The sequence below is a fragment of the Lepidochelys kempii genome, chromosome 25 (assembly GCF_965140265.1).
Source record: "Lepidochelys kempii isolate rLepKem1 chromosome 25, rLepKem1.hap2, whole genome shotgun sequence".
Taxonomy (NCBI): Eukaryota; Metazoa; Chordata; order Testudines; family Cheloniidae; genus Lepidochelys; species Lepidochelys kempii.
In genome coordinates, this window is record NC_133280.1 from 1,133,374 (window position 1) to 1,151,367 (window position 17,994).

A 17,994-nucleotide genomic window follows, 5' to 3' on the forward strand; every position below is an offset into this window, starting at 1 on the left:
TGCTCCAACAGAACTCCCACTCAAACTCCCCTGTTTACAGCTCTGTTTGCTAGCTCCTCTGCCACTGCAGCTGTCTGTGCCGCTGCCTGACTGGCTGCTGCCTTTATAGGACCCCTAGTCAGTGAAGCCCCGCCCCCTAATCAGGGCTCAGCTTCTCTCCCAGCACAAAGCCCCTACACATACAGATACCACCAATACAAAACCAAACACAGACAAATACCGTCTCCTCCAACAGAACTCCCACTCAAACTCCCATGTTTACAGCTCTGTTTGCTATCTCCTGTACCGCTGCATCTGTCTGTGTCGCTGCCTGACTGGCTGCTCCCTTTATAGGACCCCTAGTCAGTGAAGCCCCGCCCCCTAATCAGAGCTTAGCTTCTCTCCCAGCACAAAGCCCCTCGAAGCCTCGACACATACTGATACTACCAATACAAAACCGAACACACACAAATACCTTCTCCTCCAACAGAACTCCCACTCAAACTCCCATGTTTACAGCTCTGTTTGCTATCTCCTGTACCGCTGCATCTGTCTGTGTCGCTGCCTGACTGGCTGCTCCCTTTATAGGACCCCTAGTCAGTGAAGCTCCGCCCCCTAATCAGGGCTCAGCTTCTCTCCCAGCACAAAGCCCCTACACATACAGATACTACCAATACAAAACCGAACACACACAAATACCTTCTCCTCCAACAGAACTCCCACTCAAACTCCCCTGTTTACAGCGCTGTTTGCTAGCTCCTGTGCCGCTGCCTGACTGGCTGCTACCTTTATAGGACCCCTAGTAAGTGAAGCCCCGCCCCCTAATCAGGGCTCAGCTCTTCTCCCAGCACAAAGACCCTACACATACAGATACTACCAATACAAAACCAAACACACACAAATACCTTCTCCTCCAACAGAACTCCCACTCAAATTCCCCTGTTTACAGCTCTGTTTCTTAGCTCCTGTGCCGCTGCCTGACTGGCTGCTACCTTTATAGGACCCCTAGTCAGTGAAGCCCCGCCCCCTAATCAGGGCTCAGCTTTTCTCCCAGCACAAAGACCCTACACATACAGATACTACCAATACAAAACCAAACACACACAAATACCTTCTCCTCCAACAGAACTCCCACTCAAATTCCCCTGTTTACAGCTCTGTTTGCTAGCTCCTGTGCCGCTGCCTGACTGGCTGCTACCTTTCTAGGACCCCTAGTCAGTGAAGCCCCGCCCACTAATCAGGGCTCAGCTTCGCTCCCAGCACAAAGCCCCTCCAAGCCTCTACACATACAGATACTACCAATACAATACCAAACACACACACAAATACCTTCTCCTCCAACAGAACTCGCACTCAAACTCCCCTGTTTACAGCTCTGTTTGCTAGCTCCTGTACTGCTGCAGCTGTCTGTGTCGCTGCCTGACTGGCTGCTCCCTTTATAGGACCCCTAGTCAGTGAAGCCCCGCCCCCTAATCAGGGCTCAGCTTCTCTTCCAGCACAAAGCCCCTACACATACAGATACCACCAATACAAAACCAAACACACACAAATACCTTCTATTCCAACAGAACTCCCACTCAAACTCCCCTGTTTACAGGTCTGTTTGCTAGCTCCTGTGCAGCTGCCTGACTGGCTGCTACCTTTATAGGACCCCTAGTCAGGGAAGCCCCGCCCCCTAATCAGGGCTCAGCTTCTCTCCCATCGCAAAGCCCCTGCACATACAGATACCACGAATACAAAACCAAACACACAGAAGTACCTTCTCCTCCAACAGAACTCCCACTCAAAATCCCCTGTTTACAGCTCTGTTTGCTAGCTCCTGTGCGGCTGCCTCACTGGCTGCTACCTTTATAGGACCCCTAGTCAGTGAAGCCCCGCCCCCTAATCAGGGCTCAGCTTTTCTCCCAGCACAAAGCCCCTCCAAGCCTCTACACATACAGATACTACCAATACAAAACCAAACACACACATATACCTTCTCCTCGAACAGAACTCCCACTCAAACTCCCCTGTTTACAGCTCTGTTTGCTAGCTCCTGTGCCGCTGCCTGACTGGCTGCTACCTTTATAGGACCCCTAGTCTGTGAAGCCCCGCCCCCTAATCAGGGCTCAGCTTCGCTCCCAGCACAAAGCCCCTCCAAGCCTCTACACATACAGATACTACCAATGCAAAACCAAACACACACAAATTCCTTCTCTTCCAACAGAACTCCCACTCAAACTCCCCTGTTTACAGCTCTGTTTGCTAGCTCCTGTGCCGCAGCAGCTCTCTGTGCCGCTGCCTGATTGGCTGCTACCTTTATAGGACCCCTAGTCAGTGAAGCCCCGCCCCCTAATCAGGGCTCAGCTTCTCTCCCAGCACAAAGCCCCTGCACATACAGATACCACCAATACAAAACCAAACACACACAAGGTCCTTCTCCTCCAACAGAACTCCCACTCAAACTCCCCTGTTTACAGCTCTGTTTGCTAGCTCCTGTGCCGCAGCAGCTCTCTGTGCCGCTGCCTGATTGGCTGCTACCTTTTTAGGACCCCTAGTCAGTGAAGCCCCGCCCCCTAATCAGGGCTCAGCTTCTCTCCCAGCACAAAGCCCCTACACATACAGATACCACCAATACAAAACCAAAAACACACAAATACCTTCTCCTCCAACAGAACTCCCACTCAAACTCCCCTGTTTACAGCTCTGTTTGCTAGCTCCTGTGCCACTGCAGCTGTCTGTGCCGCTGCCTGACTGGCTGCTCCCTTTATAGGACCCCTAGTCTGTGGAGCCCCGCCCCCTAATCAGGGCTCAGCTTCTCTCCCAGCACAAGCCCCTACACATACAGATACTACCAATACAAAACCAAACACAAACAAATACCTTCTCCTCCAACAGAACTCCCACTCAAACTCCCCCGTTTACAGCTCTGTTTACTAGCTGTCTGTGCCGCTGCCTGACCAGCTGCTACCTTTACAGGACCCGTAGTCAGTCAAGCCCCATCCCCTAATCAGGGCTCAGCTTCTCTCCCAGTACAAAGCCCCCAGAAGCCTCTACACATACAGATACTACCAATGCAAAACCAAACACACACAAATACCTTCTGCTCCAACAGAACTCCCCCTCAAACTCCCGTTTACAGCTCTGTTTGCTAGCTCCTGTGCCGCTGCAGCTGTCTGTGCCGCTGCCTGACTGGCGGCTACATTTATAGGACGCCTAGTCAGTGAAGCCCCGCCCCCTTATCAGGGCTCAGCTTCTCTCCCAGCACAAAGCCTCTACACATACAGATACTACCAATACAAAACCAAACACACACAAACACCTTCTCCTCCAACAGAACTCCCACTCAAACTCCCCTGTTTACAGCTCTGTTTGCTAGCTCCTGTACCGCTGCAGCTGTCTGTGTCGCTGCCTGACTGGCTGCTCCCTTTATAGGACCCCTCGTCAGTGAAGCCCCTCCCCCTAATCAGGGCTAGGCTTCTCTCCCAGCACAAAGCCCCTACACATACAGATACCACCAACACACAACCAAACACACACAAATACCTTCTCCTCCAAGAGAACTCCCACTCACACTCCCCTGTTTACAGCACTGTTTGATAGCTCCTGTGCCGCTGCCTGACTGGCTGCAACCTTTATAGGACCCGTAGTCAGGGAAGCCCCGCCCCCTAATCAGGGCTCAGCTTCTCTCCCAGCACAAAGCCCCTACACATACAGATACTACCAATAGAAAACCAAGCACACACAAATACCTTCTCCTCCAACAGAACTCCCACTCAAACTCCCCTGTTTACAGCTCTGTTTGCTTGCTCCTGTGCCGCTGCCTGACTGGCTGCTACCTTTATAGGACCCCTAGTCAGGGAAGCCCGGCCCCCTAATCAGGGCTCAGCTTCTCTCCCAGCACAAAGCCCCTCCAAGCCTCTACACATACAGATACTACCAATACAAAACCAAACACACACAAATACCTTCTGCTCCAACAGAACTCCCACTCAAACTCCCCTGTTTACAGCTCTGTTTGCTAGCTCCTGTACCGCTGCAGCTGTCTGTGTCGCTGCCTGAGTGGCTGCTCCCCTTATAGGACCCCTCGTCAGTGAAGCCCCGCCCCCAAATCAGGGCTCAGCTTCTCTCCCAGCACAAAGCCCCTCCAAGCCTCTACACATACAGATACCACCAATACAAAACCAAACACACTCACAAATGCCTTCTCCTCCAACAGAACTCCCACTCAAACTCCCCTGTTTAGAGCTCTGTTTGCTAGCTCCAGTGCCGCTGCAGCTGTCTGTGCCGCTGCCTGACTGGCTGCTACCTTTATAGGACCCCTAGTCAGTGAAGCCCTGCCCCCTAATCAGGGCTCAGCTTCTCTCCCAGCACAACGCCCCTCCAAGCCTCTACACATACAGATACCACCAATACAAAACCAAACACACACAAATACCTTCTCCTCCAACAGAACTCCCACTCAACCTCCCCTGTTTACAGCTCTGTTTGCTAGCTCCTGTGCCGCTGCCTGACTGGCTGCTCCCCTTATAGGACCCCTCGTCAGTGAAGCCCCGCCCCCTAATCAGGGCTCAGCTTCTCTCCCAGCACAAAGCCCCTACACATTCAGATACCACCAATACAAAACCAAACACACACAAATACCTTCTCCTCCAACAGAACTCCCACTCAAACTCCCCTGTTTACAGCTCTGTTTGCTAGCTCCTGTGCCGCCGCCTGACTGGCTGCGACCTTTATAGGACCCCTAGTCAGGGAAGCCCCGCCCACTAATCAGGGCTCAGCTTCTCTCCCAGGACAAAGCCCCTGCACATACAGATACCACCAATACAAAGCCAAACACACACAAATACCTTCTGCTCCAACAGAACTCCCACTCAAACTCCCCTGTTTACAGCTCAGTTTGCAAGCTCCTGTGCCACTGCAGCTGTCTGTGCCGCTCCCTGACTGGCTGCTACCTTTATAGGACCCCTGGTCAGTGAAGCCCCGCGCCCTAATCAGGGCTCAGCTTCTCTCCCAGCAAAAAGCCCCTACACATACAGGTACTACCAAAACAAAACCAAACACACACAAATACCTTCTCTTCCAACAAAACTCCCACTCAAACTCCCCTGTTTACAGCTCTGTTTGCTAGCTCCTGTGCCGCTGCAGCTGTCTGTGCCGCTGCCTGACGGGCTGCTCCCCTTATAGGACCCCTCGTCAGTGAAGACCCGCTCCCTAATCAAGGCTGAGCTTCTCTCCCAGCACAACGCCCCTCCAAGCCTCTACACATACAGATACCACCAATGCAAAACCAAACACACTCACAAATACCTTCTGCTCCAACAGAACTCCCACTCAAACTCCCCTGTTTACAGCCCTGTTTGCTAGCTCCAGTGCCGCTGCAGCTGTCTGTGCCGCTGGCTGACTGGCTGGTACCTTTATAGGACCCCTAGTCAGTGAAGCCCCGCCCCCTAATCAGGGCTCAGCTTCTCTCCCAGCACATAGCCCCTACACATACAGATACTACCAATACAAAACCAAGCACACACAAATACCTTCTCCTCCAACAGAACTCCCACTCAAACTCCCCTGTTTACAGCTCTGTTTGCTTGCTCCTGTGCCGCTGCCTGACTGGCTGCTACCTTTATAGGACCCCTAGTCAGGGAAGCCGGCCCCCTAATCAGGGCTCAGCTTCTCTCCCAGCACAAAGCCCCTCCAAGCCTCTACACATACAGATACTACCAATACAAAACCAAACACACACAAATACCTTCTGCTCCAACAGAACTCCCACTCAAACTCCCCTGTTTAGAGCTCTGTTTGCGAGCTCCTGTGCCACTGCAGCTGTCTGTGCTGCTGCCTGACTGGCTGCTACCTTTATAGGAACCCTAGTCAGTGAAGCCCCGCCCCCTAATCAGGGCTCATCTTCTCTCACAGCACAAAGCCTCTACACATACAGATACTACCAATACAAAACCAAACACATACAAATACGTTCTCCTCCAACAGAACTCCCACTCAAACTCCCCTGTTTACAGCTCTGTTTGCTAGCTCCTGTACCGCTGCAGCTGTCTGTGTCGCTGCCTGAGTGGCTGCTCCCCTTATAGGACCCCTCGTCAGTGAAGCCCCGCCCCCAAATCAGGGCTCAGCTTCTCCCCCAGCACAAAGCCCCTCCAAGCCTCTACACATACAGATACCACCAATACAAAACCAAACACACACAAATACCTTCTCCTCCAACAGAACTCCCACTCAACCTCCCCTGTTTACAGCTCTGTTTGCTAGCTCCTGTGCCGCTGCCTGACTGGCTGCTACCTTTATAGGACCCCTAGTCAAGGAAGCCCCGCCCCCTAATCAGGGCTCAGCTTCTCTCCCAGCACAAAGCCCCTACACATACAGATACTACCAATACAAAACCAAACACACACGAATACCTTCTCCTCCAACACAACTCCCACTCAAACTCCCCTGTTTACAGCTCTGTTTGCTAGCTCCTGTGCCGCTACAGCTGTCTGTGCCACTGCCTGACTGGCTGCTACCTTCATAGGACCCCTAGTCAGGGAAGCCCCGCCCCCTAATCAGGGCTCAGCTTCTCTCCCAGCACAAAGCCCCTCCAAGCCCCTACACATACAGGTACTACCAAAAAAAACCCAAACACACACAAATACCTTCTCCTCCAACAGAACTCCCACTCAAACTCATCTGTTTACAGCTCTGTTTGCTGGCTCCTGTGCCGCTGCCTGACTGGCTGCGACCTTTCTAGGACCCATAGTCAGTGAAGCCCCGCCCCCTAATCAGGGCTCAGCTTCTCTCCCAGCACAAAGCCTCTACACATACAGATACTACCAATGCAAAACCAAACACACACAAATACCTTCTCCTCCAACAGAACTCCCCCTCAAATTCCCCTGTTTACAGCTCTGTTTGCTAGCTCCTATGCCGCTGCAGCTGTCTGTTCCCCGGCCTGACTGGCTGCTCCCTTTATAGGACCCCTAGTCAGTGAAGCCCCGCCCCCTAATCAGAGCTTAGCTTCTCTCCCAGCACAAAGCCCCTCGAAGCCTCGACACATACTGATACTACCAATACAAAACCGAACACACACAAATACCTTCTCCTCCAACAGAACTCCCACTCAAACTCCCATGTTTACAGCTCTGTTTGCTATCTCCTGTACCGCTGCATCTGTCTGTGTCACTGCCTGACTGGCTGCTCCCTTTATAGGACCCCTAGTCAGTGAAGCCCCGCCCCCTAATCAGGGCTCAGCTTCTCTCCCAGCACAAAGCCCCAACACATACAGATACTACCAATACAACTCCAAACACACACAAATACCTTCTCCTCCAACAGAACTCCCACTCAAACTCCCACGTTTACAGCTCTGTTTGCCAGCTCCTGTGCTGCTGCAGCTGTCTGTGCCGCTGCCTGACAGGCTGCTACCTTCATAGGACCCCTAGTTAGTGAAGCCCCGCCCCCTAATCAGGGCTCAGCTTCTCTCCCAGCACAAAGCCCCTCCAAGATTCTACACATCCATATACCACCAATACAAAACCAAACACACAAATACCTTCTCCTCCAACAGAACTCCCACTCAAACTCCCCCGTTTACAGCTCTGTTTGCTAGCTGTCTGTGCCGCTGCCTGAGCAGCTGCTACCTTTACAGGACCGGTAGTCAGTCAAGCCCCATCCCCTAATCAGGGCTCAGCTTCTCTCCGAGTACAAAGCCCCCACAAGCCTCTACACATACAGATACTACCAATGCAAAACCAAACACACACAAATACCTTCTCCTCCAACAGAACTCCCCCTCAAACTCCCGTTTACAGCTCTGTTTGCTAGCTCCTGTGCCGCTGCAGCTGTCTGTGCCGCTGCCTGACTGGCGGCTACATTTATAGGACGCCTAGTCAGTGAAGCCCCGCCCCCTTATCAGGGCTCAGCTTCTCTCCCAGCACAAAGCCTCTACACATACAGATACTACCAATACAAAACCAAACACACACAAACACCTTCTCCTCCAACAGAACTCCCACTCAAACTCCCCTGTTTACAGCTCTGTTTGCTAGCTCCTGTACCGCTGCAGCTGTCTGTGTCGCTGCCTGACTGGCTGCTCCCTTTATAGGACCCCTCGTCAGTGAAGCCCCTCCCCCTAATCAGGGCTAGGCTTCTCTCCCAGCACAAAGCCCCTACACATACAGATACCACCAACACACAACCAAACACACACAAATACCTTCTCCTCCAAGAGAACTCCCACTCACACTCCCCTGTTTACAGCACTGTTTGATAGCTCCTGTGCCGCTGCCTGACTGGCTGCAACCTTTATAGGACCCGTAGTCAGGGAAGCCCCGCCCCCTAATCAGGGCTCAGCTTCTCTCCCAGCACAAAGCCCCTACACATACAGATACTACCAATAGAAAACCAAACACACACAAATACCTTCTCCTCCAACAGAACTCCCACTCAAACTCCCCTGTTTACAGCTCTGTTTGCTTGCTCCTGTACCGCTGCAGGTGTCTGTGTCGCTGCCTGACTGGCTGCTCCCTTTATAGGACCCCTAGTCAGGGAAGCCCCCCCCCCTAATCAGTGCTCAGCTTCTCTCCCAGCACCAAGCCCCTCCAAGCCTCTACACATACAGATACTACCAATACAAAGCCAAACACACACAAATACCTTCTGCTCCAACAGAACTCCCTCTCAAACTCCCCTGTTTACAGCTCAGTTTGCAAGCTCCTGTGCCACTGCAGCTGTCTGTGCCGCTCCCTGACTGGCTGCTACCTTTATAGGACCCCTGGTCAGTGAAGCCCCGCACCCTAATCAGGGCTCAGCTTCTCTCCCAGCAAAAAGCCCCTACACATACAGGTACTACCAAAACAAAACCAAACACACTCACAAATGCCTTCTCCTCCAACAGAACTCCCACTCAAACTCCCCTGTTTACAGCTCTGTTTGCTAGCTCCAGTGCCGCTGCAGCTGTCTGTGCCGCTGCCTGACTGGCTGGTACCTTTATAGGACCCCTAGTCAGTGAAGCCCCGCCCCCTAATCAGGGCTCAGCTTCTCTCCCAGCACATAGCCCCTACACATACAGATACTACCAATACAAAACCAAGCACACACAAATACCTTCTCCTCCAACAGAACTCCCACTCAAACTCCCCTGTTTACAGCTCTGTTTGCTTGCTCCTGTGCCGCTGCCTGACTGGCTGCTACCTTTATAGGACCCCTAGTCAGGGAAGCCCGGCCCCCTAATCAGGGCTCAGCTTCTCTCCCAGCACAAAGCCCCTCCAAGCCTCTACACATACAGATACTACCAATACAAAACCAAACACACACAAATACCTTCTGCTCCAACAGAACTCCCACTCAAACTCCCCTGTTTACAGCTCTGTTTGCTAGCTCCTGTACCGCTGCAGCTGTCTGTGTCGCTGCCTGAGTGGCTGCTCCCCTTATAGGACCCCTCGTCAGTGAAGCCCCGCCCCCAAATCAGGGCTCAGCTTCTCTCCCAGCACAAAGCCCCTCCAAGCCTCTACACATACAGATACTACCAATACAAAACCAAACACACACAAATACCTTCTGCTCCAACAGAACTCCCACTCAAACTCCCCTGTTTACAGCTCTGTTTGCTAGCTCCTGTACCGCTGCAGCTGTCTGTGTCGCTGCCTGAGTGGCTGCTCCCCTTATAGGACCCCTCGTCAGTGAAGCCCCGCCCCCAAATCAGGGCTCAGCTTCTCTCCCAGCACAAAGCCCCTCCAAGCCTCTACACATACAGATACCACCAATACAAAACCAAACACACACAAATACCTTCTCCTCCAACAGAACTCCCACTCAACCTCCCCTGTTTACAGCTCTGTTTGCTAGCTCCTGTGCCGCTGCCTGACTGGCTGCTCCCCTTATAGGACCCCTCGTCAGTGAAGCCCCGCCCCCTAATCAGGGCTCAGCTTCTCTCCCAGCACAAAGCCCCTACACATTCAGATACCACCAATACAAAACCAAACACACACAAATACCTTCTCCTCCAACAGAACTCCCACTCAAACTCCCCTGTTTACAGCTCTGTTTGCTAGCTCCTGTGCCGCTGCCTGACTGGCTGCTACCTTTATAGGACCCCTAGCCAGGGAAGCCCCGCCCCCTAATCAGGGCTCAGCTTCTCTCCCAGGACAAAGCCCCTACACATACAGATACTACCAATACAAAACCAAACACACACAAATACCTTCTCCTCCAACAGAACTCCCACTCAAACTCCCCTGTTTACAGCTCTGTTTGCTAGCTCCTGTGCCGCCGCCTGACTGGCTGCGACCTTTATAGGACCCCTAGTCAGGGAAGCCCCGCCCACTAATCAGGGCTCAGCTTCTCTCCCAGGACAAAGCCCCTGCACATACAGATACCACCAATACAAAGCCAAACACACACAAATACCTTCTGCTCCAACAGAACTCCCTCTCAAACTCCCCTGTTTACAGCTCAGTTTGCTAGCTCCTGTGCCGCTGCAGCTGTCTGTGCCGCTGCCTGACTGGCTGCTCCCCTTATAGGACCCCTCGTCAGTGAAGACCCGCCCCCTAATCAAGGCTGAGCTTCTCTCCCAGCACAACGCCCCTCCAAGCCTCTACACATACAGATACCACCAATGCAAAACCAAACACACTCACAAATACCTTCTGCTCCAACAGAACTCCCACTCAAACTCCCCTGTTTACAGCCCTGTTTGCTAGCTCCAGTGCCGCTGCAGCTGTCTGTGCCGCTGGCTGACTGGCTGGTACCTTTATAGGACCCCTAGTCAGTGAAGCCCCGCCCCCTAATCAGGGCTCAGCTTCTCTCCCAGCACATAGCCCCTACACATACAGATACTACCAATACAAAACCAAGCACACACAAATACCTTCTCCTCCAACAGAACTCCCACTCAAACTCCCCTGTTTACAGCTCTGTTTGCTTGCTCCTGTGCCGCTGCCTGACTGGCTGCTACCTTTATAGGACCCCTAGTCAGGGAAGCCGGCCCCCTAATCAGGGCTCAGCTTCTCTCCCAGCACAAAGCCCCTCCAAGCCTCTACACATACAGATACTACCAATACAAAACCAAACACACACAAATACCTTCTGCTCCAACAGAACTCCCACTCAAACTCCCCTGTTTAGAGCTCTGTTTGCGAGCTCCTGTGCCACTGCAGCTGTCTGTGCTGCTGCCTGACTGGCTGCTACCTTTATAGGAACCCTAGTCAGTGAAGCCCCGCCCCCTAATCAGGGCTCATCTTCTCTCACAGCACAAAGCCTCTACACATACAGATACTACCAATACAAAACCAAACACATACAAATACGTTCTCCTCCAACAGAACTCCCACTCAAACTCCCCTGTTTACAGCTCTGTTTGCTAGCTCCTGTACCGCTGCAGCTGTCTGTGTCGCTGCCTGAGTGGCTGCTCCCCATATAGGACCCCTCGTCAGTGAAGCCCCGCCCCCAAATCAGGGCTCAGCTTCTCCCCCAGCACAAAGCCCCTCCAAGCCTCTACACATACAGATACCACCAATACAAAACCAAACACACACAAATACCTTCTCCTCCAACAGAACTCCCACTCAACCTCCCCTGTTTACAGCTCTGTTTGCTAGCTCCTGTGCCGCTGCCTGACTGGCTGCTACCTTTATAGGACCCCTAGTCAAGGAAGCCCCGCCCCCTAATCAGGGCTCAGCTTCTCTCCCAGCACAAAGCCCCTACACATACAGATACTACCAATACAAAACCAAACACACACGAATACCTTCTCCTCCAACACAACTCCCACTCAAACTCCCCTGTTTACAGCTCTGTTTGCTAGCTCCTGTGCCGCTACAGCTGTCTGTGCCGCTGCCTGACTGGCTGCTACCTTCATAGGACCCCTAGTCAGGGAAGCCCCGCCCCCTAATCAGGGCTCAGCTTCTCTCCCAGCACAAAGCCCCTCCAAGCCCCTACACATACAGGTACTACCAAAAAAAACCCAAACACACACAAATACCTTCTCCTCCAACAGAACTCCCACTCAAACTCATCTGTTTACAGCTCTGTTTGCTGGCTCCTGTGCCGCTGCAGCTGTCTGTGCCGCTGCCTGACTGGCTGCTACCTTTATAGGACCCCTAGTCAAGGAAGAACCGCCCCCTAATCAGGGCTCAGCTTCTCTCCCAGCACAAAGCCCCTACACATACAGATACTACCAATACAAAACCAAACACACACACAAATACCTTCTCCTCCAACAGAACTCCCACTCAACCTCCCCTGTTTACAGCTCTGTTTGCTAGCTCCTGTGCCGCTGCCTGACTGGCTGCTACCTTTATAGGACCCCTAGTCAAGGAAGAACCGCCCCCTAATCAGGGCTCAGCTTCTCCCCCAGCAAAAAGCCCCTACACATACAGGTACTACCAAAACAAAACCAAACACACACAAATACCTTCTCTTCCAACAAAACTCCCACTCAAACTCCCCTGTTTACAGCTCTGTTTGCTAGCTCCTGTGCCGCTGCAGCTGTCTGTGCCGCTGCCTGACTGGCTGCTCCCCTTATAGGACCCCTCGTCAGTGAAGACCCGCCCCCTAATCAAGGCTGAGCTTCTCTCCCAGCACAACGCCCCTCCAAGCCTCTACACATACAGATACCACCAATGCAAAACCAAACACACTCACAAATACCTTCTGCTCCAACAGAACTCCCACTCAAACTCCCCTGTTTACAGCCCTGTTTGCTAGCTCCAGTGCCGCTGCAGCTGTCTGTGCCGCTGGCTGACTGGCTGGTACCTTTATAGGACCCCTAGTCAGTGAAGCCCCGCCCCCTAATCAGGGCTCAGCTTCTCTCCCAGCACAAAGCCCCTCCAAGCCTCTACACATACAGATACTACCAATACAAAACCAAGCACACACAAATACCTTCTCCTCCAACAGAACTCCCACTCAAACTCCCCTGTTTACAGCTCTGTTTGCTTTCTCCTGTGCCGCTGCCTGACTGGCTGCTACCTTTATAGGACCCCTAGTCAGGCAAGCCCGGCCCCCTAATCAGGGCTCAGCTTCTCTCCCAGCACAAAGCCCCTCCAAGCCTCTACACATACAGATACTACCAATACAAAACCAAACACACACAAATACCTTCTGCTCCAACAGAACTCCCACTCAAACTCCCCTGTTTAGAGCTCTGTTTGCGAGCTCCTGTGCCACTGCAGCTGTCTGTGCTGCTGCCTGACTGGCTGCTACCTTTATAGGAACCCTAGTCAGTGAAGCCCCGCCCCCTAATCAGGGCTCATCTTCTCTCACAGCACAAAGCCTCTACACATACAGATACTACCAATACAAAACCAAACACACACAAATACCTTCTCCTCCAACAGAACTCCCACTCAACCTCCCCTGTTTACAGCTCTGTTTGCTAGCTCCTGTGCCGCTGCCTGACTGGCTGCTACCTTTATAGGACCCCTAGTCAAGGAAGCCCCGCCCCCTAATCAGGGCTCAGCTTCTCTCCCAGCACAAAGCCCCTACACATACAGATACTACCAATACAAAACCAAACACACACGAATACCTTCTCCTCCAACACAACTCCCACTCAAACTCCCCTGTTTACAGCTCTGTTTGCTAGCTCCTGTGCCGCTACAGCTGTCTGTGCCGCTGCCTGACTGGCTGCTACCTTCATAGGAACCCTAGTCAGGGAAGCCCCGCCCCCTAATCAGGGCTCAGCTTCTCTCCCAGCACAAAGCCCCTCCAAGCCCCTACACATACAGGTACTACCAAAAAAAACCCAAACACACACAAATACCTTCTCCTCCAACAGAACTCCCACTCAAACTCATCTGTTTACAGCTCTGTTTGCTGGCTCCTGTGCCGCTGCAGCTGTCTGTGCCGCTGCCTGACTGGCTGCTACCTTTATAGGACCTCTAGTCAGTGAAGCCCCGCCCCCTAATCAGGGCTCAGCTTCCCTCCCAGCACAAAGCCCCTACACATACAGATACCACCAACACAAAACAAAACACACACAAATACCTTCTCCTCCAACAGAACTCCCACTCAAACTCCCCTGTTTACAGCTCTGTTTGCTAGCTCCTGTGCCGCTGCCTGACTGTCTGGTACCTTTATAGGATCCCTAGTCAGTGAAGCCCCGTCCCCTAATCAGGGCTCAGCTTCTCTCCCAGCACAACGCCCCTCCAAGCCTCTACACATACAGATACCACCAATGCAAAACCAAACACACACAAATACCTTCTCCTCCAACAGAACTCCCACTCAAACTCCCCTGTTTACATCTCTGTTCGCTAGCTCCTGTGCCGCTGCAGCTGTCTGTGCCACTGCCTGCCTGCTATCTTTATAGGACCCCTAGTCAGTGAAGCCCCGCCCCCTAATCAGGGCTCAGCTTCTCTCCCAGCACAAAGCCCCTACACATACAGATACTACCAATACAAAACCAAACACACACAAATACCTTCTGCTCCAACAGAACTCCCACTCAAACTCCCCTGTTTAGAGCTCTGTTTGCGAGCTCCTGTGCCACTGCAGCTGTCTGTGCTGCTGCCTGACTGGCTGCTACCTTTATAGGAACCCTAGTCAGTGAAGCCCCGCCCCCTAATCAGGGCTCATCTTCTCTCACAGCACAAAGCCTCTACACATACAGATACTACCAATACAAAACCAAGCACACACAAATACCTTCTCCTCCAACAGAACTCCCATTCCAACTCCCCTGTTTACAGCTCTGTTTGCTAGCTCCTGTACCGCTGCAGCTGTCTGTGTCGCTGCTTGAGTGGCTGCTCCCCTTATAGGACCCCTCGTCAGTGAAGCCCCGCCCCCAAATCAGGGCTCAGCTTCTCTCCCAGCACAACGCCCCTCGAAGCCTCTACACATACAGATACCACCAATACAAAACCAAACACACACAAATACCTCCTCCTCCAACAGAACTCCCACTCAACCTCCCCTGTTTACAGCTCTGTTTGCTAGCTCCTGTGCCGCTGCCTGACTGGCTGCTACCTTTATAGGACCCCTAGTCAAGGAAGAACCGCCCCCTAATCAGGGCTCAGCTTCTCTCCCAGCACAAAGCCCCTACACATACAGATACTACCAATACAAAACCAAACACACACACACAAATACCTTCTCCTCCAACAGAACTCCCACTCAACCTCCCCTGTTTACAGCTCTGTTTGCTAGCTCCTGTACCACTGCAGCTGTCTGTGTCGCTGCCTGACTGGCTGCAACCTTTATAGGACCCGTAGTCAGGGAAGCCCCGCCCCCAAATCAGGGCTCAGCTTCTCCCCCAGAACAAAGCCCCTCCAAGCCTCTACACATACAGATACCACCAATACAAAACCAAACACACTCACAAATGCCTTCTCCTCCAACAGAACTCCCACTCAAACTCCCCTGTTTACAGCTCTGTTTGCTAGCTCCTGTGCCGCTGCCTGATTGGCTGCTACCTTTATAGGACCCCTAGTCAGGGAAGCCCCGCCCCCTAATCAGGGCTCAGCTTCTCTCCAAGCGCAAAGCCCCTGCACATACAGATACCACCAATACAAAACCAAACACACACGATTACCTTCTCCTCCAACAGAACTCCCACTCAAACTCCCCTGTTTACAGCTCTGTTTGCTAGCTCCTGTACCACTGCAGCTGTCTGTGTCGCTGCCTGACTGGCTGCAACCTTTATAGGACCCGTAGTCAGGGAAGCCCCGCCCCCAAATCAGGGCTCAGCTTCTCCCCCAGCACAAAGCCCCTCCAAGCCTCTACACATACAGATACCACCAATACAAAACCAAACACACTCACAAATGCCTTCTCCTCCAACAGAACTCCCACTCAAACTCCCCTGTTTAGAGCTCTGTTTGCTAGCTCCAGTGCCGCTGCAGCTGTCTGTGCCGCTGCCTGACTGGCTGCTACCTTTATAGGACCCCTAGTCAGTGAAGCCCCGCCCCCTAATCAGGGCTAGGCTTCTCTCCCAGCACAAAGCCCCTACACATACAGATACCACCAACACACAACCAAACACACACAAATACCTTCTCCTCCAACAGAACTCCCACTCACACTCCCCTGTTTACAGAACTGTTTGATAGCTCCTGTGCCACTGCCTGACTGGCTGCAACCTTTATAGGACCCGTAGTCAGGGAAGCCCCGCCCACTAATCAGGGCTCAGCTTCTCTCCCAGCACAAAGCCCCTCCAATCCTCTACACATACAGATACCACCAATACAAAACCAAACACACACACAAATACGTTTTCCTCCAACAGAACTCCCACTCAAACTCCCCTGTTTACAGCTCTGCTTGCTACCTCCTGTGCCGCTGCCTGACTGGCTGCTACCTTTATAGGACCCCTAGTCAGTAAAGCCCCGCCCCCTAATCAGGGCTCAGCTTCTCTCACAGCACAAAGCCCCTACACATACAGATACTACCAATACAAAACCAAACACACACAAATACCTTCTCCTCCAAAAGAACTCCCACTCAAACTCCCCTGTTTACAGCTCTGTTTGCTAGCTCCTGTACCGCTGCAGCTGTCTGTGCCGTTGCCTGACTTGCTGATACCTTTATAGGACCCCTAGTCAGTGAAGCCCCGCCCCCTAATCAGGGCTCAGCTTCTCTCCCAGCACAAAGCCCCTACACATACAGATACTACCAATACAAAACCAAAGAGACACAAATACCTTCTCCTCCAACAGAACTCCCTCTCAAACTCCCCTGTTTACAGCTCTGTTTGCTAGCTCCTGTGCCGCTGCCTGACTGGCTGCTACCTTTATAGGACCCCTAGCCAGGGAAGCCCCGCCCCCTAATCAGGGCTCAGCTTCTCTCCCAGGACAAAGCCCCTACACATACAGATACTACCAATACAAAACCAAACACACACAAATACCTTCTCCTCCAACAGAACTCCCACTCAAACTCCCCTGTTTACAGCTCTGTTTGCTAGCTCCTGTGCCGCTGCCTGACTGGCTGCGACCTTTATAGGACCCCTAGTCAGGGAAGCCCCGCCCACTAATCAGGGCTCAGCTTCTCTCCCAGGACAAAGCCCCTGCAAATACAGATACCACCAATACAAAACCAAACACACACAAATACCTTCTCCTCCAACAGAACTCCCACTCAAACTCCCCTGTTTACAGCTCTGTTTGCTTGCTCCTGTACCGCTGCAGGTGTCTGTGTCGCTGCCTGACTGGCTGCTCCCTTTATAGGACCCCTAGTCAGGGAAACCCCGCCCCCTAATCAGGGCTCAGCTTCTCTCCCAGCACCAAGCCCCTCCAAGCCTCTACACATACAGATACCACCAATACAAAACCAAACACACACAAATACCTTCTCCTCCAACAGAACTCCCACTCAAACTCCCCTGTTTACAGCTCAGTTTGCAAGCTCCTGTGCCACTGCAGCTGTCTGTGCCGCTGCCTGACTGGCTGCTACCTTTATAGGACCCCTGGTCAGTGAAGCCCCGCCCCCTAATCAGGGCTCAGCTTCTCTCCCAGTACATAGCCCCGACACATACAGATACTACCAATACAAAACCAAGCACACACAAATACCTTCTCCTCCAACAGAACTCGCACTCAAACTCCCCTGTTTACAGCTCTGTTTGCTTGCTCCTGTGCCGCTGCCTGAGTGGCTGCTCCCCTTATAGGACCCCTCGTCAGTGAAGCCCCGCCCCCAAATCAGGGCTCAGCTTCTCTCCCAGCACAAAGCCCCTCCAAGCCTCTACACATACGGATACCACCAATACAAAACCAAACACACTCACAAATGCCTTCTCCTCCAACAGAACTCCCACTCAAACTCCCCTGTTTACAGCCCTGTTTGCTAGCTCCAGTGCCGCTGCAGCTGTCTGTGCCGCTGGCTGACTGGCTGGTACCTTTATAGGACCCCTAGTCAGTGAAGCCCCGCCCCCTAATCAGGGCTCAGCTTCTCTCCCAGCACATAGCCCCTACACATACAGATACTACCAATACAAAACCAAGCACACACAAATACCTTCTCCTCCAACAGAACTCCCACTCAAACTCCCCTGTTTACAGCTCTGTTTGCTTGCTCCTGTGCCGCTGCCTGACTGGCTGCTACCTTTAT